Here is a 15610-nt window from a genome sequence, read left to right as displayed (position 1 = left end):
GATTGGCATCTATTATGGGCACTGATTGGCATCCATTGTGCTGACTGGCATCCCTGGTGGTCTAGGGAGGATTAACTTTTTCCTGGTGGTCTGGTGGCGTCCCTGGTGGTCCAGTGTGGGCATCCTCGGGGGGGCTGCACTGATAATCGATCAGCACAGACCCTCCCTGTCAGAGGAGCAGCCGATCGGCTCTCCTCTACTCGCGTCTGACAGATGAGAGTGAAGAAAAGCCGATCACCGGCTCTTCCCATTTACACTGTGATCAGCCGTGATTGGACACGGCTGATCACGTGGTAAAGAGTCTCCGTCGGAGACTCTTTACCGAGATCGTAGTTGCCGGGTGTCCGACTGACACCCCGCAACAACGATCGCCGCGATGCGCGCCCCCGGGGGCGCGCAGCGGCTCATAATCCTGATCACGTCATATGACGTCCGATCAGGATTATGAAACCACTTTGCCACCGTCAATTCCCTATAGGGAAGTGGTTAATTCACTGTAGTGTTTACCCCAATCACACCTCTGCGTTTTGAAGCTTGAAGCTCCAAAACGCTGGAGAACAAAGAAATCAATTATTCTCTATGGAGAGGATTCAAACCTCCACTACAAATCTCTTGAAGCCAAATGCCTGAAGCTTAAAAACGTTCTGGAGCTTTTTTTTTTTTTGTAGCTCGCTTTTTTTTTTTTGTAGCTTGCTTTTTTTTTTTTGTAGCTCGCTTTTTTTTTAAGCTTTTTCTTTTGTCCTGTAGAAATGCGTAGAAACTATCGATTTGGGATGTTTTTTGAGCGTTTTAGTGCATTTTGTTGCTTGAGCGTTTTTCTGCTCAAATGCAATGATTAAATAAAATAAAAATAATATTTAAAAAAAAATAATACATAAATAAATAAAATACATTAAATAAAAAATAAATAAATAAATAAATAAATAAAAATCTTAACCTTAGTATTAACCCCAAACCCTAATATTAAAGTATAACTAAGGGCAAAACTTTTTTTTTAGTGTTGGATTGGGAAGGGATTAGAACCCCAGTGTATTTGTAATGTAATGTGTAAGCATTTTTTATCCCGTAGAAATGCGTAGAAACTATTGATTTGGGGTGTTTTTTGAGCGTTTTAATACATAAATAAATACGTAAATCAATAAAATACAAAAAAAAAAAATAATAAATAAAAACCCTAACGTTAATATTAACCCCAAACACTAATATTAAAGTATAACTAAGGGCAAAAAATTTTTTTGCGTTGGATCGGCAAGGGATTAGAACCCCTGTGTTTTTTTAAGCATTCTTTGTTCCATAGAAATGTGCAGAAACTATTGATTTGAGGTGTTTTTTGAGCGTTTTAGTGCATTTTTTTGCTTGAGCATTTTTCTGCTCAAATGCAATGATTAAATAAAATAAAAATAATATTTAAAAATAAATATATAATGCATAAACAAATAAAATACATTAAATAAAGAAAAAAAAAATAACCCTAACCTTAATATTAACCCCAAACCCCAATATAAAAGTATGACTAAGGGCAAAACTTTTTTTTTTACTGTTGGATCATGAAGGGATTAGAACCCCTGTGTTTTTTAAGCATTTTTGTTCCATAGAAATGCGTATAAACTATTGATTTGTTGTTTTTTTTTTTTTTTTTGCATTTTTAGTGCATTTTGTTGCTTCAGCGTTTTTCTGCTCAAATGCAATGATTAAATAAAATAAAAATAATATTTAAAAATAAATAAATAATGCATAAATAAATAATACATAAATAAAATACATTAAATAAAAAATAATAATAATAAATAAATAAAAACCCTAACCTTAATATTAACCCCAACCCTAAATATTAAAGTATAACTAAGGGCAAAACTTTTTTTTGTGTTGGATTGGGAAGGGATTAGAACACCTGCGTTTTTTAAGCATTTTTTGTTCCGTATAAATGCGTATAAACCATTGATTTGGGGCATTTTTTTTAGCGTTTTTAGTGCATTTTGTTGCTTGAGCATTTTTTGGATCAAATGCAATGATTAAATAAAATAAAAATAATATTTAAAAATAAATAAATAATGCATAAATAAATAATACATGAACAAATAAAATACATTAAATAAAATAATAATAAAAACTAAATAAATAAAAACCCTAACCTTAATATTAACCCTAAACCCTAATATTAAAGTATAACTAAGGGTAAAACTTTTTTTTTTAGCATTGGACCGGGAAGGGATTAGAACACCTGCGTTTTTTAAGCATTTTTTGTTCCGTATAAATGCGTAGAAACTATTGATTTGGGGTGTTTTTTGAGCGTTTTAGTTCATTTTTTTGCTTGAGCATTTTTCTGCTCAAATGCAATGATTAAATAATAAAAAATAATAATATGTAAAAATAAATATATAATGCATAAATAAATAATACATAAACAAATAAAATACATTAAATAAAATAATAAATAAATAAATAAAAACCCTAACCTTAATATTAACCCCAAACCCTAATATTAAAGTATAACTAAGGGTAAAACTTTTTTTTTTACATGGATTGGGAAGGGATTAAAACACCTGCGTTTTTTTAGCATTTTTTGTTCCGTATAAATGTGTAGAAACTATTGATTTGGGGTGTTTTTTGAGCGCTTTAGTGCATTTTGTTGCTTGAGTGTTTTTCTGATCAAATGCAATGATTAAATAAAATAAAAATAATATTTAAAAATAAATAAATAATGTATACATAAATAATACATAAACAAATAAAATACATTAAATAAAAAAAATAAAAACCCTAACCTTAATATTAACCCCAAACCCTAATATTAAAGTATAACTAAGGGCAAAACTTTTTTTGGTGTTGGATTGGGAAGGGATTAGAACCCCTGCATTTTTAAAGCATTTTTTGTTCCATAGAAATGCGTAGAAACTATCGATTTGGGATGTTTTTTGAGCGTTTTAGTGCATTTTGTTGCTTGAGCGTTTTTCTGCTCAAATGCAATGATTAAATAAATAAAAAAATAAATAAATAATAGATAAATAAATAATACATAAATAAATAAAATTCGTAAAATAAATAATAAATAAATAAATAAATAAAAACCCTAACCTTAATATTAACCCCAAACCCTAATATTAACGTATAACTAAGGGCAAAACTTTTTTTTTTTCGTGTTGGGTTGGGAAGGGTTTAGAACCCCTGTCTTTTTTTTTGCGATCTGTGCCCCCCCCCCCTTGTTCGGAAGATTCACCATCTCTATTTGTCATGTTTACCTTTATCATTGAAGGTAAAAGTAAAAGAAAATCCCAAATTTTGGGTTGACCCCAGAAAAGAAATAGCGAGGGAAATCTTCCAATGGGAACACTAGTTCTGGTGAACTGGGGGTCCCCAAGGAATTCCCTTAATTTGCAGGAATTTCCTCTCTCACTTCCTGTATGTGACAGGAAGTGAAGGAAAATTTCAGCAATCAGACACAGATGGGGGAAAAAAAAATCTGACAGCGATTATAACCCTCCATTGCTCTGATCTAAAATGAAAAAAAAAACAGAAAATTGTACCATACTTACCGTAATTTTCTTTTCCTGGTGCCTATCCATGGCAGCATACCTGTGACAAGCTCCCCCTTGGCTCCTCCCTCAGGACTAGTGAATATTATAAAAGAAAAGGTTAGTACAGCCCCCCCATTCTCGTTAATATAGAATACTGAGGGTGGGAATGTATGCTGCCATGGATAGGCACCAGGAAAAGAAAATTACGGTAAGTATGGTACAATTTTCTGTTTTCCTGGTGCCTCCATGGCAGCATACCTGTGACAAATAACTAGCTGAGACGGGTGGGATAATGCTTAGAGGTTTATTAAAGAATTTATTATTTAGAAGAGGCGAAGGCCGAAGTGACTGCCTGTCTGCCAAACTCCACTGAGGAGAGAGCTCCTGGGTCCACCCTGTAATGTTTCAGGAATGTGTGTTGGGACGACCAGGTCGCTGCCCGACAAATAGTTTCGATCGACACATTCGCTCTTGCCGCCCAAGGGGCAGAAACCGCTCTTGTGGAGTGCGCCCTGACCGCCGAAGGGGTCTCTAGTCCCTTTGTCCTGTACACCTTGTGGATGAGTTTGACGATCCATGAGGCGATCGTTCTGGCTGATGCCTCCTTTCCTTTGTATTTTCCCCAGGGAATTATGAACAGTCTGATGGAAGCCCGGAATGAAGCTGTGGCTTGCAGATAGCATTTCAGAGTGGAGGCGATGTCTAATTCATGAAGAGCGACAGAGTCCTGTTCAGAAAATGTTGGGAGTGCCCAGGGTTCTGACATGCTCAAGGATGAAGCGACCTTGGGAATGAACCCTCGTACTGTTCTGAGTTCCACTCTATCTGGGTAAAATATAATGTGATCCTGATCTGCTCCCAAAGCTTGGAGCTCTGACACCCGTCTGCCGGAGGTTATGGCTATCAGAAAGGCTAATTTTAAAGTTAGATTCCAGAGCGATGCTGAGTTCGAAGGGGTAAAGGGTGGATTGGCTAAGGACTCCAGGATGACCGTAAGGTCCCAAGTGGGAAAAGATTGTTTGGTTGGTGGTCTGATCTTCCTGACGGCCTTAAAGAATTGGATTAACAATGGATCCTCCGCCCATCTTTTACTGGTTGCTGCTGAGATCGCTGATACCTGTACCTTCAATGTACCTAACGCAAGGCCTAGGTCCAGGCCTGCCTGTAAGAACTCAAGAATTTGAGATGACGAAGGGGAACCTGGGTCACAGTTTCTATCAAGCATGAAGGACCTGAACTTGTTCCATACTTTATCATATATGTTGTTCGTGGATGGCTTTCTCGCTTTGAGCAGGGTTGCGATCACTTTGTGGGAGCACCCCAGGGATTGGAACCTTTTCCTTTGAGTTGCCAGATGTGAAGGTCCAGCCTGTGGGGATCTGGGTGGATGTGGGATCCTTGCGACAGGAGGAGGGGTACTATTGGAACCTTGACTGGAGGACTTGTGCTCAAATCCATTGCCGTAGGGAACCAAGGCCTTCTTGGCCAGTATGGTAGAATCGCTATCACCGTCGATGTCTCCCTCATGAGTCTTGACAGGAACCTCGGTATGAGGGGCCGCGGAGGAAAAGCGTAGGCCCGATCGCATGCCCAAGGGGCTAAGAGGGCATCTGTTGCCTCCGCCTGGGGGTGCGGAAACCTCGAGATAAACCTTGGAAGTTTGGTGTTGGATGCTGTCGCAAAGAGGTCTAGCTCGAGGGGCCCCCACTGGATCACTATCCAGCTGAAGATTTTCGGGTGTAAGGACCACTCGTTGGTATCTGCGATGCGGGAAAGGTCGTCCGCCCTTGAGTTGAGATGGCCGGGCAGATAGACTGCCCTCAGGTCCTTCAGATTCCTTTCGGCCCAGAGGAATATGGGTTCCACCTCGTTCAGGAGAGATCTGCTGCGTGTTCCCCCTTGTCGGTGCACATAGGATACCGCGGCCCTGTTGTCCATCCTGAGGAGAACTGGTTTGCCCAAAATCTCGAACTCCAGGGCTAGCAGTGCAAGATAGACATTGGACACCATGCCGGCTGTATTGAAGGACCATCTTCCTTGTACTGAGGTCTGGTTGGAATGTGCTCCCCAACCAGCTGCGCTGGCATCGGTAGTAATTATGATCCAGTCGACATGCCCTAGCGGGCGAGACTTCAGAAGCGTCTGTCTCTTCATCCACCAATGTAGACTCCTGAGTATCCGGGTCGTCAGGTGTATGGGTTGGGATAGATATCGTCTGTTCCGCAGTCTTAAGAACTCCAGCTGAAAATGTCTCAAATGCCAGTGGGCCCAGGGGACCATAGGGATGCATGATGACATCAGTCCTATCAGGCTCAAACAATTTGAGGCTGTCAGGTAGCATCTCGAGCTCACCTTCTTCATTTGTTGGACAATGGAAGATACCTTCTGAGGTGGGAGAGACACCGTTCTGTTCATTGTATTGAACAGGGCTCCCAGACAGACCATCTCTTGAGTCGGAGAGAGGAGACTTTTCTCGTGGTTTATCTTCCATCCAAAATCCACTAGTGTTGTCAACAGGATATTCCTGTGTTCCAATAACTGGGTTGGGTCCTTCGCCAGGAGTAGAAGGTCGTCCAGATAGTGATACACCCGGAGCCCCAATTCTCTCAGAGGTGCTATGATGGCAATCAGGGTCTTTGTAAAGACTCTTGGTGACGTGCAGAGGCCAAATGGAAGGCTCTGAAATTGGAGATGTACTTGCCCCACCGCGAATCTCAGGTATTTCTGGAACGTAGGGAGTATGGGTATGTGTAAGTAAGCGTCTTGCAGGTCTATTGACAACATCCAATCCCCTGGTTGGACTACGCAAATAATCGTCTGTAGAGACTCCATCTTGAATTTTTCCAGAAAGATATAGCGATTTAGCCTCTTTAGGTCTATCACGGGTCTCCACCCTCCGTTTCTCTTGGGGACTAGAAACAGGGTGGAATAGAAACCTAAAAATCTCTCGGATGGAGGCACTGGAACTACTGCTCGTTGCTCCTGTAGGGAAAGAAGAAATTGCTTTAGAGCTTCCGCTTTTTGAGGGGATCTTGATACCCTTGTCGGGGAAAAAAAGTCCTTGGGATGTTTGCTTAGGAAAGACCAGAAGTGACCGTGTTTGACTGTTGCAACTACCCAAGGATCCCTGCATTTTTGTTCCCAAATCTTTGAGAAATGTTTCAACCTGGCCCCCACAGGGATCATTTGGGCTGGCCTGGCGTCAAAAGGATTTTGATGGATCCTGTGGGGTGGGTACTGGCCCCTGCCTCCTGGACTTGAGAAACGTAGACTGTGTGCTTTTCCAGTTGTGCCTGAAGCCTTTCCCTTGTCTGGATTGACGGTAGTCCCTATTTTTGGAGTATTGGAACCTTGGTGCGGATGATCTGAAACGTCTGGATCGCCTGTCTTGGGGAAGTAGGCCTGACTTTCCGCCAGTGACCCGAGAGATGGCCTTGTCAAGTTTTTCCCCAAACAAGGCTCTACTGTCAAAAGGTATCTTGCACCAATTTTGCTTCGAGGCAACGTCCGCTGCCCATGGTTTTAGCCACAGTGCCCTTTTGGCCATTACTGTGTGAAGCATTGCCCTTGCGGAGCAACGAATCGAGTCGATGGCGGCCTCCCCAATGAAGTCAGCTGAGAGCTTCAGCTCATCCAATGCCTTGATTATATCTTCTTTAGGGATATCCTGTTGGATTGCCGACTCTATATTATCTGTCCAGACGCGTAATGCGTTGGACACTGATGTCAAGGCTATTGCAGGTTTACAGGCATTTCCTGCCATCTGATAGGCCTTCTTAAGGTCGAGGTCCATCCTCCTGTCCAGAGGGTCCTTGAAGGAAGTTGAATCTTCTAGGGGCAAAGTGACATTCTTGGCCAGCCTTACCACTGCGGCATCTACCACCGGAGGGCCCTCCAGCATTTTGGAATCTGCCTCAGAGTGAGGGTATAATTTTCCCAATCGATTGGTGGAAAGTCTTTTGTCTGTCCTCGCCCATTCTTCCTCGATCACTTCCCTGATTTCCTCCATAAGAGGGAAGAAGGAGATCTGGCGCTTAAGGAAGGGGAAGTATGATTTGGACTTCCTGACCTCCATGATGGAATCCTCCCAACCAATTGCTTGTTTGACAGCCTGCACATAAGGCTGGACCATGGCGAAGGCAAAGCCAGAGGCATCTGCGTCATCTGAAGAATCCTCTGAAATGGCCATTTCGTCCTGATGCTTAGAGGAGGAGGGAGGGAACGGACGACCACCTGCACTCGTGGATGGTCCAGGAATGGAGGCCTCAGCCATCTGTTCCTGAGGAGGGGATGCTGGTTGTTGCGTCGGTATTGTGGCGACCAATTCCGCAAGGGAGTCTTTTACTGCCTTTTTGAGGAGATCTGCCACTTGAAGGCCCTCAGACTCTCTGTCCGCTGCATAGTCTCTAAGGCAATCTCGACAAATCAGTTTATCCGGAAGCGGAGTGCCTCCGCAGGCCTGACATCTAGTAGGTCTAGGTCTCGGGAAGCGCGAATGACGGCGCCTCTTGGCTGAAGTTTTCCTGCCACTTCTGTAATGCCCATGTCTGGGCGACCTGTCCCTGCTGTGACAGGAATCATCATCATCATCTTCATATCGCCTTAGACGTCTTCTGGCGTACAGGACTGAAATACAAAAAGTACCGTCCTTAGTGCACTCTTTTTTTTTTTTTTTTTAACTTACCTGGGCGTAGGTCCTTACCTTGGGAGTAGAGTAGGATCTTGAGCGGGCGGCGAAAGGCTCATGTTAGGCGGCTTAGCAGAGGTAACGGCTAGGAAAGAGTCAGAGGAAAAGACGTCAACCGGTCGTGCGCTGATTCACGTAAAAAAAGGGAATTTGCCTGCATAAGTAACGACTCCCCCACCCCCCCCCCCCCCCCCCTGTTACTGTGTGCTGTGTTTTTTTTTTTTTTTAAACATCCATTTTTTTTTTTGGAGGCTCCAATGAAAAAAGAAATTTTTAAATAATTTAATAATTTAATAAATTAATAAATCAATAAATTAATAAATTAATAAATTAATACACTTTCAATGAACGAGTTATTCCTTCAGAGCTATACATATATATATTCGCATACTCACATGTATAAGAAAACAAATGCATTAAGACATGCCTTACCTTAACAGGGGTGGGTATAGCCTGGAACTCTAGAGTGTAATTCTCTTGTTGACCACAGGCATTTCACTTGTGCTGCTGGGGAAATAAATAGGAGGAGGGGGAGTGATGGCACGCTTGAGCTCCTCCCCTGACACTCTGAGGGCAAAAGGAACCATTCGCCCTCAGTCAAAATGGCCGTCGAATCCTCCGACGCTACCGTGCATGCGCCGAACGTCGAGACTGGCTGTCGAAACATACGACCCGCCGGCGCATGCGCAGACGACGGCGGGAACGCTGAACTATCATAAAATAACACAGACCCGCCGCGCGCGGCCCCTAGTGAGTCTAAGGATGACAAACGCACGTGGGAAAGGAAGGGGGACCTCCTAAAACTATGGGAACCAGGGGAACCAGAGCGCAAGAGAGAGAGAGAGAAAGGACAGGTGAGACTGGAGAGGAACAACAAGTCTCAGGAACAGAGCAAAGCTGCCACCTCTGCTGCCATAGACTGGAGCCTGAACGCCCATACTGCAGGTAAAGCTCTTACTTAAGAGACAAACTGCTTGTCCCAAAAGATCCTACAGAAGGGACTTCCAACCTTATAAGCGCGTTTAGCTGCCCAAGAGAAGGAACTGCCGAATGCAGAAGGTAAGGACGCCAACCAGGATTCACTGCCATGAGGTATGAGGAAAAAAAGGAGAATGCGGGGGCTGTACTAACCTTTTCTTTTATAATATTCACTAGTCCTGAGGGAGGAGCCAAGGCGGAGCTTGTCACAGGTATGCTGCCATGGAGGCACCAGGAAAAAAGTTTTGCCTATAGTTCTACTTTAACCCCGAAACCTAATATTAACCTAACTCTAAACCTAAATCTTACCCCTAACCTTAATATTGACCCCTAACCCTAGCATCTAACCCTAATCCTAACCCCCAACCCTTACCCTAACAAAATAAATACATAACATTAAGTAAATAAATAATAAATCAAATAAATAAATTAAACCCTAACCATAACCTTTAACCATTTAAAAAAATAATAATAATAATAATAAGTAATTAATAAATAAAGGCGCATGAAAAAGCTGAAAAACATAGCAACAAATGATGAAACAGATGATATTTTTCTCTAGTGGCTAATAATAAAAAAAAAAAGACAAAGCTCAATAACGTTTTATAAAAGCTGTACAAAAACGCACATACAAATGCCCAAAAAAGCATTTTGTCCATTTTTTGTTGCATGTTAGTCTCATGTCGAGAGTGAAGAGGTTACTTACCATACGAAAAGCAAAAGTGACGTAATGTGTTGACGAGTTTTCTATGTGTTTTTTTGTTTCCTGACAGACTCCATGGCAGCCTACGTATGGGTTAATCCCGCCTCTCATACCTCATAGGACCCCACTCCCATAAATCTTTGCTTCTAGCCAGAGACTGTGTTCCTTTTTTGTCCTCCTCCTAGGACCAAGGTGTATTCTTACCTTTCGGAAGCTTTAATCCAGTCCTGGTGGTTTGCACGTTGATGGTGATGGCGGTTATTCTTGGAGTCCATATTTCCCAGCTATTAGCAGGGAGGACACAGGCACTGAAGAGCGATGCTGTGATGATCTTTAAAGTCATCCATTGGTTGACAGATTGCATCATGGCCATTCGTCCTAGCTATTAGCGGGAGGCCCCTTTATTAATGTGCCTATCGTGCAGAGAGTGTATTGACCCTCCCAGTCCCAGGATGGATTGTGCTGGCTTCAGTGTGGTGATGTATAATATTTTCATGGCAGCCTGTTTATGTGTGTTTGTTTGTCCTTACCTGCTCCGGTGTAGCCATGGCGGCTGGAGCGCTTTGAGTTCCAGTCCGCCGCTCTTCGTCCCTTCTGCGCAGCTTCGATTGAGATCGAGGCTTGGTTAGCAGTTGGGACAAGATGGCAGCGGTCGCGCATGCGCGCGGATGCCGTTGGAGTGGCGTTGGTTACAGCGCAGGTGCGCTGCAAACGTGATGACCTCATCGTGGCGGCAGATTTAAATAGCTGTCAGAGACAGCTATGTCTTGGAAGGTTTCCAAGCAAGGCAGCTACTTCCCGTGCTCGTGGCTTTTCTGCTCAAGGTGGGGGGGGGGAGTATTATTGCGTGGTACTGGGCATATGATTGCTTTTTCTATGTTCCTACATTTTGCATGCTTATTTCGAATTGTGTTTGTTTTAGCTGTTTGAATCTCTGCTGCGATGGATGTGTCACTGCCCCCTAGTGGCCAACCCTTATGCCACAAGTAGGATGGATTTTTTTCCCTCTGCCTGTTTGTATTTGGGTTTCAGGAGCAAGTTAACGATTTTTTTCTTTCCTCAGCCCCTCTAGGTCTGAACCTCAAGTTTTGACACACGGAGATAGAGACAAATCTAGGTCACAGCGCCATCCTTCATCTTCAAGCACTAGACATACCGGATCGTCCTCCAGACATCGGAAGGAAGGCTCAAAGTCTGGTTCTGGACACCATTCTTACCGCCATTCCAGCCGTTCTGTGGAAAAGGCTTGCTGGGATGTAAAACTCAGATTCCAGAGGGTAAATCTCTCTGCGAGTTGTGTTACTCTCGGGCTATGAAAGAAAGAGGATCTGAGGACCAGCATGTTGAGGCTCTGGTCAGGAAGATGATTCAAGAATCCATGAACAAGTCAGATTCCAGCCATACCTTCAATCCTCCTTCTCTTCCAGCCCTAGTTACTGATGTGGTCGATCCTGAGGCTCCAGGTCCCTCTCATCACAGTCTTTCTATTAGCGGATCCTCCGATAGCGAGGCGGAGACGGATGAACCTGGTGCAGGTTTTGAATTTTTTCAGGTTCCGTTCTTAGTCAGAGCAGTCAAAGATGCATTAAGATGGGATGAACCGGTGGAAGCACCCTCTAAGCAGAGGAAATACTTCAAGCATCTCAAGAAAGACTGTCCAAACTTCCCTTTTCTGGAAGAACTTGGTGAAATTATCTCTGATGAGTGGAGTAAAGTTGAGAGGAAAAATTCCGTGATCTCCAAGGTAGCAAAAATGTATCTTTTTAAGAGCGATGAGGTTAAACATCTTGAGTTGGCCCCTCTTATCGATGCGGCTTTAATGAGGTTGGTGAGGCATGATACTCTCCCTCTGGAAGATTCTGTTTCCTTCAAAGATGGTCTGGAGAGAAAGATTAATACGGACCACAAGCGCATCTATATTACTGCAGGCATGGCTTGTAAACCAGCCCTAGCCCTCGCAGCGTTATCTAAAGCCATGGAATCCTGGATGGATGATATAGGTACGACCTTAGGAAGCATTTCTGAGGAGCTGGTCAAAAGCTTGCCAGTGCATGAGCTAAAGATGGCCTCAGCTTTCCTGGGTGAAGCATCCCTGAATATGATTTATCTGGTAGCTTGTGTAATGCTCTCTTCGGTTACGGCCAAACGTGCCCTGTGGTTGCGCCCATGGGTTGCGGATCCTGCCTCTAAGCAGGCATGGTGTAAAATTCCTTTAGAGGGATCTTCCCTCTTTGGGAACAACCTAGACTCAGCTATTACCCGTGCTACCGGGGGGGGGGAATCAGGGTTTCTACCCCAGGATCGCTGTCTCATGAGTCAGAGAACAGTTCACCCCGGACAAGAACTGGAATGTGCTAGGGACGCATGTCGTTACAGACCTGGCCGCGAGTTTAGAAAGAACTGGAAAAGAAGCCAACCTTCAGGCCAAAAGTCTTCAAAAGCTTCCTCTTCTGGTGGTCGGGAAGCTTCGAAGTCCTTTTGATACGGGGTCTGTCCAGACGGAGCAAGTCGGGGCTCGTTTACTCCGTTTTCAGCACATCTGGGCAGCCTCGATTCAGGACTACTGGACCTTCAAAACGGTCTCCTCAGGACATTCTTCGGTCTTCAACAATCCACCCATTCACCGGTTTATGCCAACGGTTCTTCCCTATTCAGAGGAAAAAAGACAGATTCTTTTATCATACATAGAGCCACTGATGGCTCAAGGAGCCGCCATTCCGGTTCCAGCCGAGGAAAGATTTCAAGGGTTTTATGGTCCTCAAAAAGAATGGCTCCTGGAGACCGGTCATCGATCTGACACATCTGAACGCCTTCATAAAAAAGGAAAAATTCAAAATGGAGTCTCTACTAACAATACGCCAGGCTATTCAACCAGGCGACTGGCTTGTCTCAATAGACCTCAAAGATGCCTATTTCCACATACCGATTGCAAAAGATTACCAGAAATATCTCAGGTTTGCAGTAGATCAGGTACATCTTCAGTTTACATGTCTCCCATTCGGGCTTTCAACATCGCCTCGAGTATTTTCGAAACTCTTACTGGCGGTCGTGGCTTTAATCAGGATCAGATGCAACCGGTTGCATCACTATCTGAACGATCTGCTCCTACTTTCTCAAGACAAAGAGCAACTGTCGTCTCATCGGGAGCAGGTTATTTCTACCCTAACAGGGTTCGGCTGGCTACTGAACAAGGAGAAGAGCCATCTAGAGCCAACGCAGTCTCTAATCTTTCTCGGAGCCCAGTTCAACACAATAATGAGCACCATCTCCGGTGATCCGAAACAGGATTAGTCTTGCAATGTCCTCTTCTCTCCTCAGAGTCTCTCAATGTCAAAAGATAATCGGCACTATGGTAGCCACAGCCCCTATGGTGAAGTGGGCACAATGGAAGATGCGTCCGTTTCAGAAAGGGTTCCTCCAACAGTGGGATCCAGGGGCTCGAGATCATCTCGTCCGGATAACCCCTTCCATGCGGGAGAGCCTCCCTTGGTGGCTACAGTGGAAAAATCTTCTTCATTGTCATTCCATAGCTCCTGTCTCCTGGGTCACAGTGACAACGGATGCCAGCAGCAGAGGTTGGGGTGCTCTCTGTCTCTCGGAAGTAGCCCAAGGCAGTTGGGATTTTGCTGTCCAAAGCGTGGTGTCGAACGTGCTGGAACTACGGGCTGCTTTTCAAGCGCTGCAAGCCTTTCTTCACCTGACGTCAGGAGCTTCAGTTCTCCTTCGAATGGACAATATGACAGCTGTGTCTTACGTCAGAAGACAGGGGGCACTCACAGTCTCTCCTTACTGAGGGAAGTAAGCCCGATTATGTCCTGGGCCCAGTCGAATCTGATGGATCTGACGGCGGTTTATCTTCCAGGAGTTCAAAATGTCCAGGCAGATTTTCTTTCAAGATTCTCCCTGGACAACAACGAATGGTCTCTCCACAGCGAGGTATTCGACTGTATTCTGTCTCTGGGGATCCTACCGGAAGTAGACCTGTTTGCCTCCCTGTGCAATTTCAAACTGAAAAAATATTACACGATGTGTCGTTGTCCTCAGGCCTTTGGAGTGGATGCCCTGACGGACCAGTGGAGATTCCACAAAGCTTATGCCTTTTCCCCGACTGCGATCATTCTCCGATTTCTGGCGAAGCTCGGGTGGTAAGAAGTCGAAATAATGGCGGTTCTTCCGTATTGGCCCAACAGGCCGTGGTTCCCACTTTTGTTGCAGCTCAGTTTCCAGGATCCAGTTCCTCTTCCCTCCAGACAGGATCTCTTGTTACAGGAAACGACTCTCCATGCCCATCCCAGCTCCATCTGATGGCCTGGTTTTTGAGAGGGAAAGACTGGAAGCATTAGGATGTCCTGATACAGCAATTGCTACTTTACTGAATGCTAGAAGACCAGGTACCAACAAGGTTTATCAGAGAATTTGGTCAAAATTTGCAGACTATGTGTCCACAACCAATGGTTCGTGTAAAGACCCGAAGATAAAGGATGTTATAGGCTTTCTTCAGACAGGCCTGGACTTTTCCTTATCATGAGTTCCTTGCGGGTTCAGGTTTCCGCAATATCTGCCTTTTCAGGTGTTTCCTGGGCCAAGCATCCTCTCACAAAACAGTTCTTCAAAGGAGCAGTGAGGCTCAGACCTCAGAGGAAACCGAGGGTTTCTAAGTGGGATCTCCCGTTTGTCCTAGATTACTTTTCAGAGAAAGATTTACATCATGGGGATCAAGTATCTATTAAAGAACTTTCTTGTAAATCTGCATTTTTAGTAGCCATAACATCAGCTAAGAGGGTTTCTGAGATCAGTTCTCTAGGCTGTAAGGAGCCATTTCTCACTTTCTTTCCTGACCGAGCAGTTTTGATTCCTATGTTAGGGTCAAATCCGAAGGTGTCAACCATTTTTCATGAAAATCAAGAAATCGTTCTTCCAATTTTTCAGTCCTCTGAAGATTCCAGTATTCATCCTTTGGACGTTGGGGACGTTTTAAAGCAAAACTTGAAAGCCACAGCTCCTTTCCGGAAATCCGATCATCTGTTCATCCTTTTCTACGGAAAGAATAAGGGTTTACATGCCTCTTCCAGAACTATTGCAGCTTGGATCGTTCAGGCCATCCAAGGGGCTTATAAGGCTAGGGGTTTGGCACCTCCAGAAGCGGTGACGGCTCATTCTACTAGGAGCGTTTCTACATCTTGGGCGGCTGCCCGTCATGTTTCTCCCGAAGTGATTTGTAAGGCAGCTTCATGGTCGTCAATTAATACATTTATGACGCACTATTGTGTAGAACCAGCATCCTTGTCTTCGGTTAATTTTGGTTTGAATGTCTTATCTGTTGATGGTGCCAATTAAACCTTTTTTTCTTTATCCAGCAATTGCCCACCCGGGTGTGTATGGCTAGTTATTTCCCATACGTAGGCTGCCATGGAGTCTGTCAGGAAAATTTATATCAAATACTTACCGTAATTTTCCTTTCCCGATGGACTCCATGGCAGCAGGAGTTCCCTCCCGTTTGCTGGAGTAGGCTAAGTTACGGAACACAGTCTCTGGCTAGAAGCAAAGATTTATGGGAGTGGGGTCCTATGAGGTATGAGAGGCGGGATTAACCCATACGTAGGCTGCCATGGAGTCCATCAAGAAAGGAAAATTACGGTAAGTATTTGATATAAATTTTCCATTTTCTGAGCATGTGTAGTCTTGCCATTACGATTTTTTTCATACGAAAACCGCACTAATTAAACG

The 15610-nt window shown here is 44.0% G+C and overlaps 1 protein-coding gene across 4 annotated transcripts in view; it reads left to right on the top strand.

Moving 5' to 3' along the window:
- The window catches only part of NHSL2 (NHS like 2), a 407780-nt gene that overhangs the window by 355543 nt on the left and 36627 nt on the right, over nt 1-15610 (top strand). The window lies entirely within an intron of this gene.

The sequence above is a fragment of the Lithobates pipiens genome, unplaced genomic scaffold (genome assembly GCF_037356315.1).
Source record: "Lithobates pipiens isolate NorthernLeopardFrog02 unplaced genomic scaffold, aLitPip1_a1.2 Scaffold_1, whole genome shotgun sequence".
Taxonomy (NCBI): Eukaryota; Metazoa; Chordata; class Amphibia; order Anura; family Ranidae; genus Lithobates; species Lithobates pipiens.
This window is presented reverse-complemented; position numbering and strand designations above follow the sequence as displayed.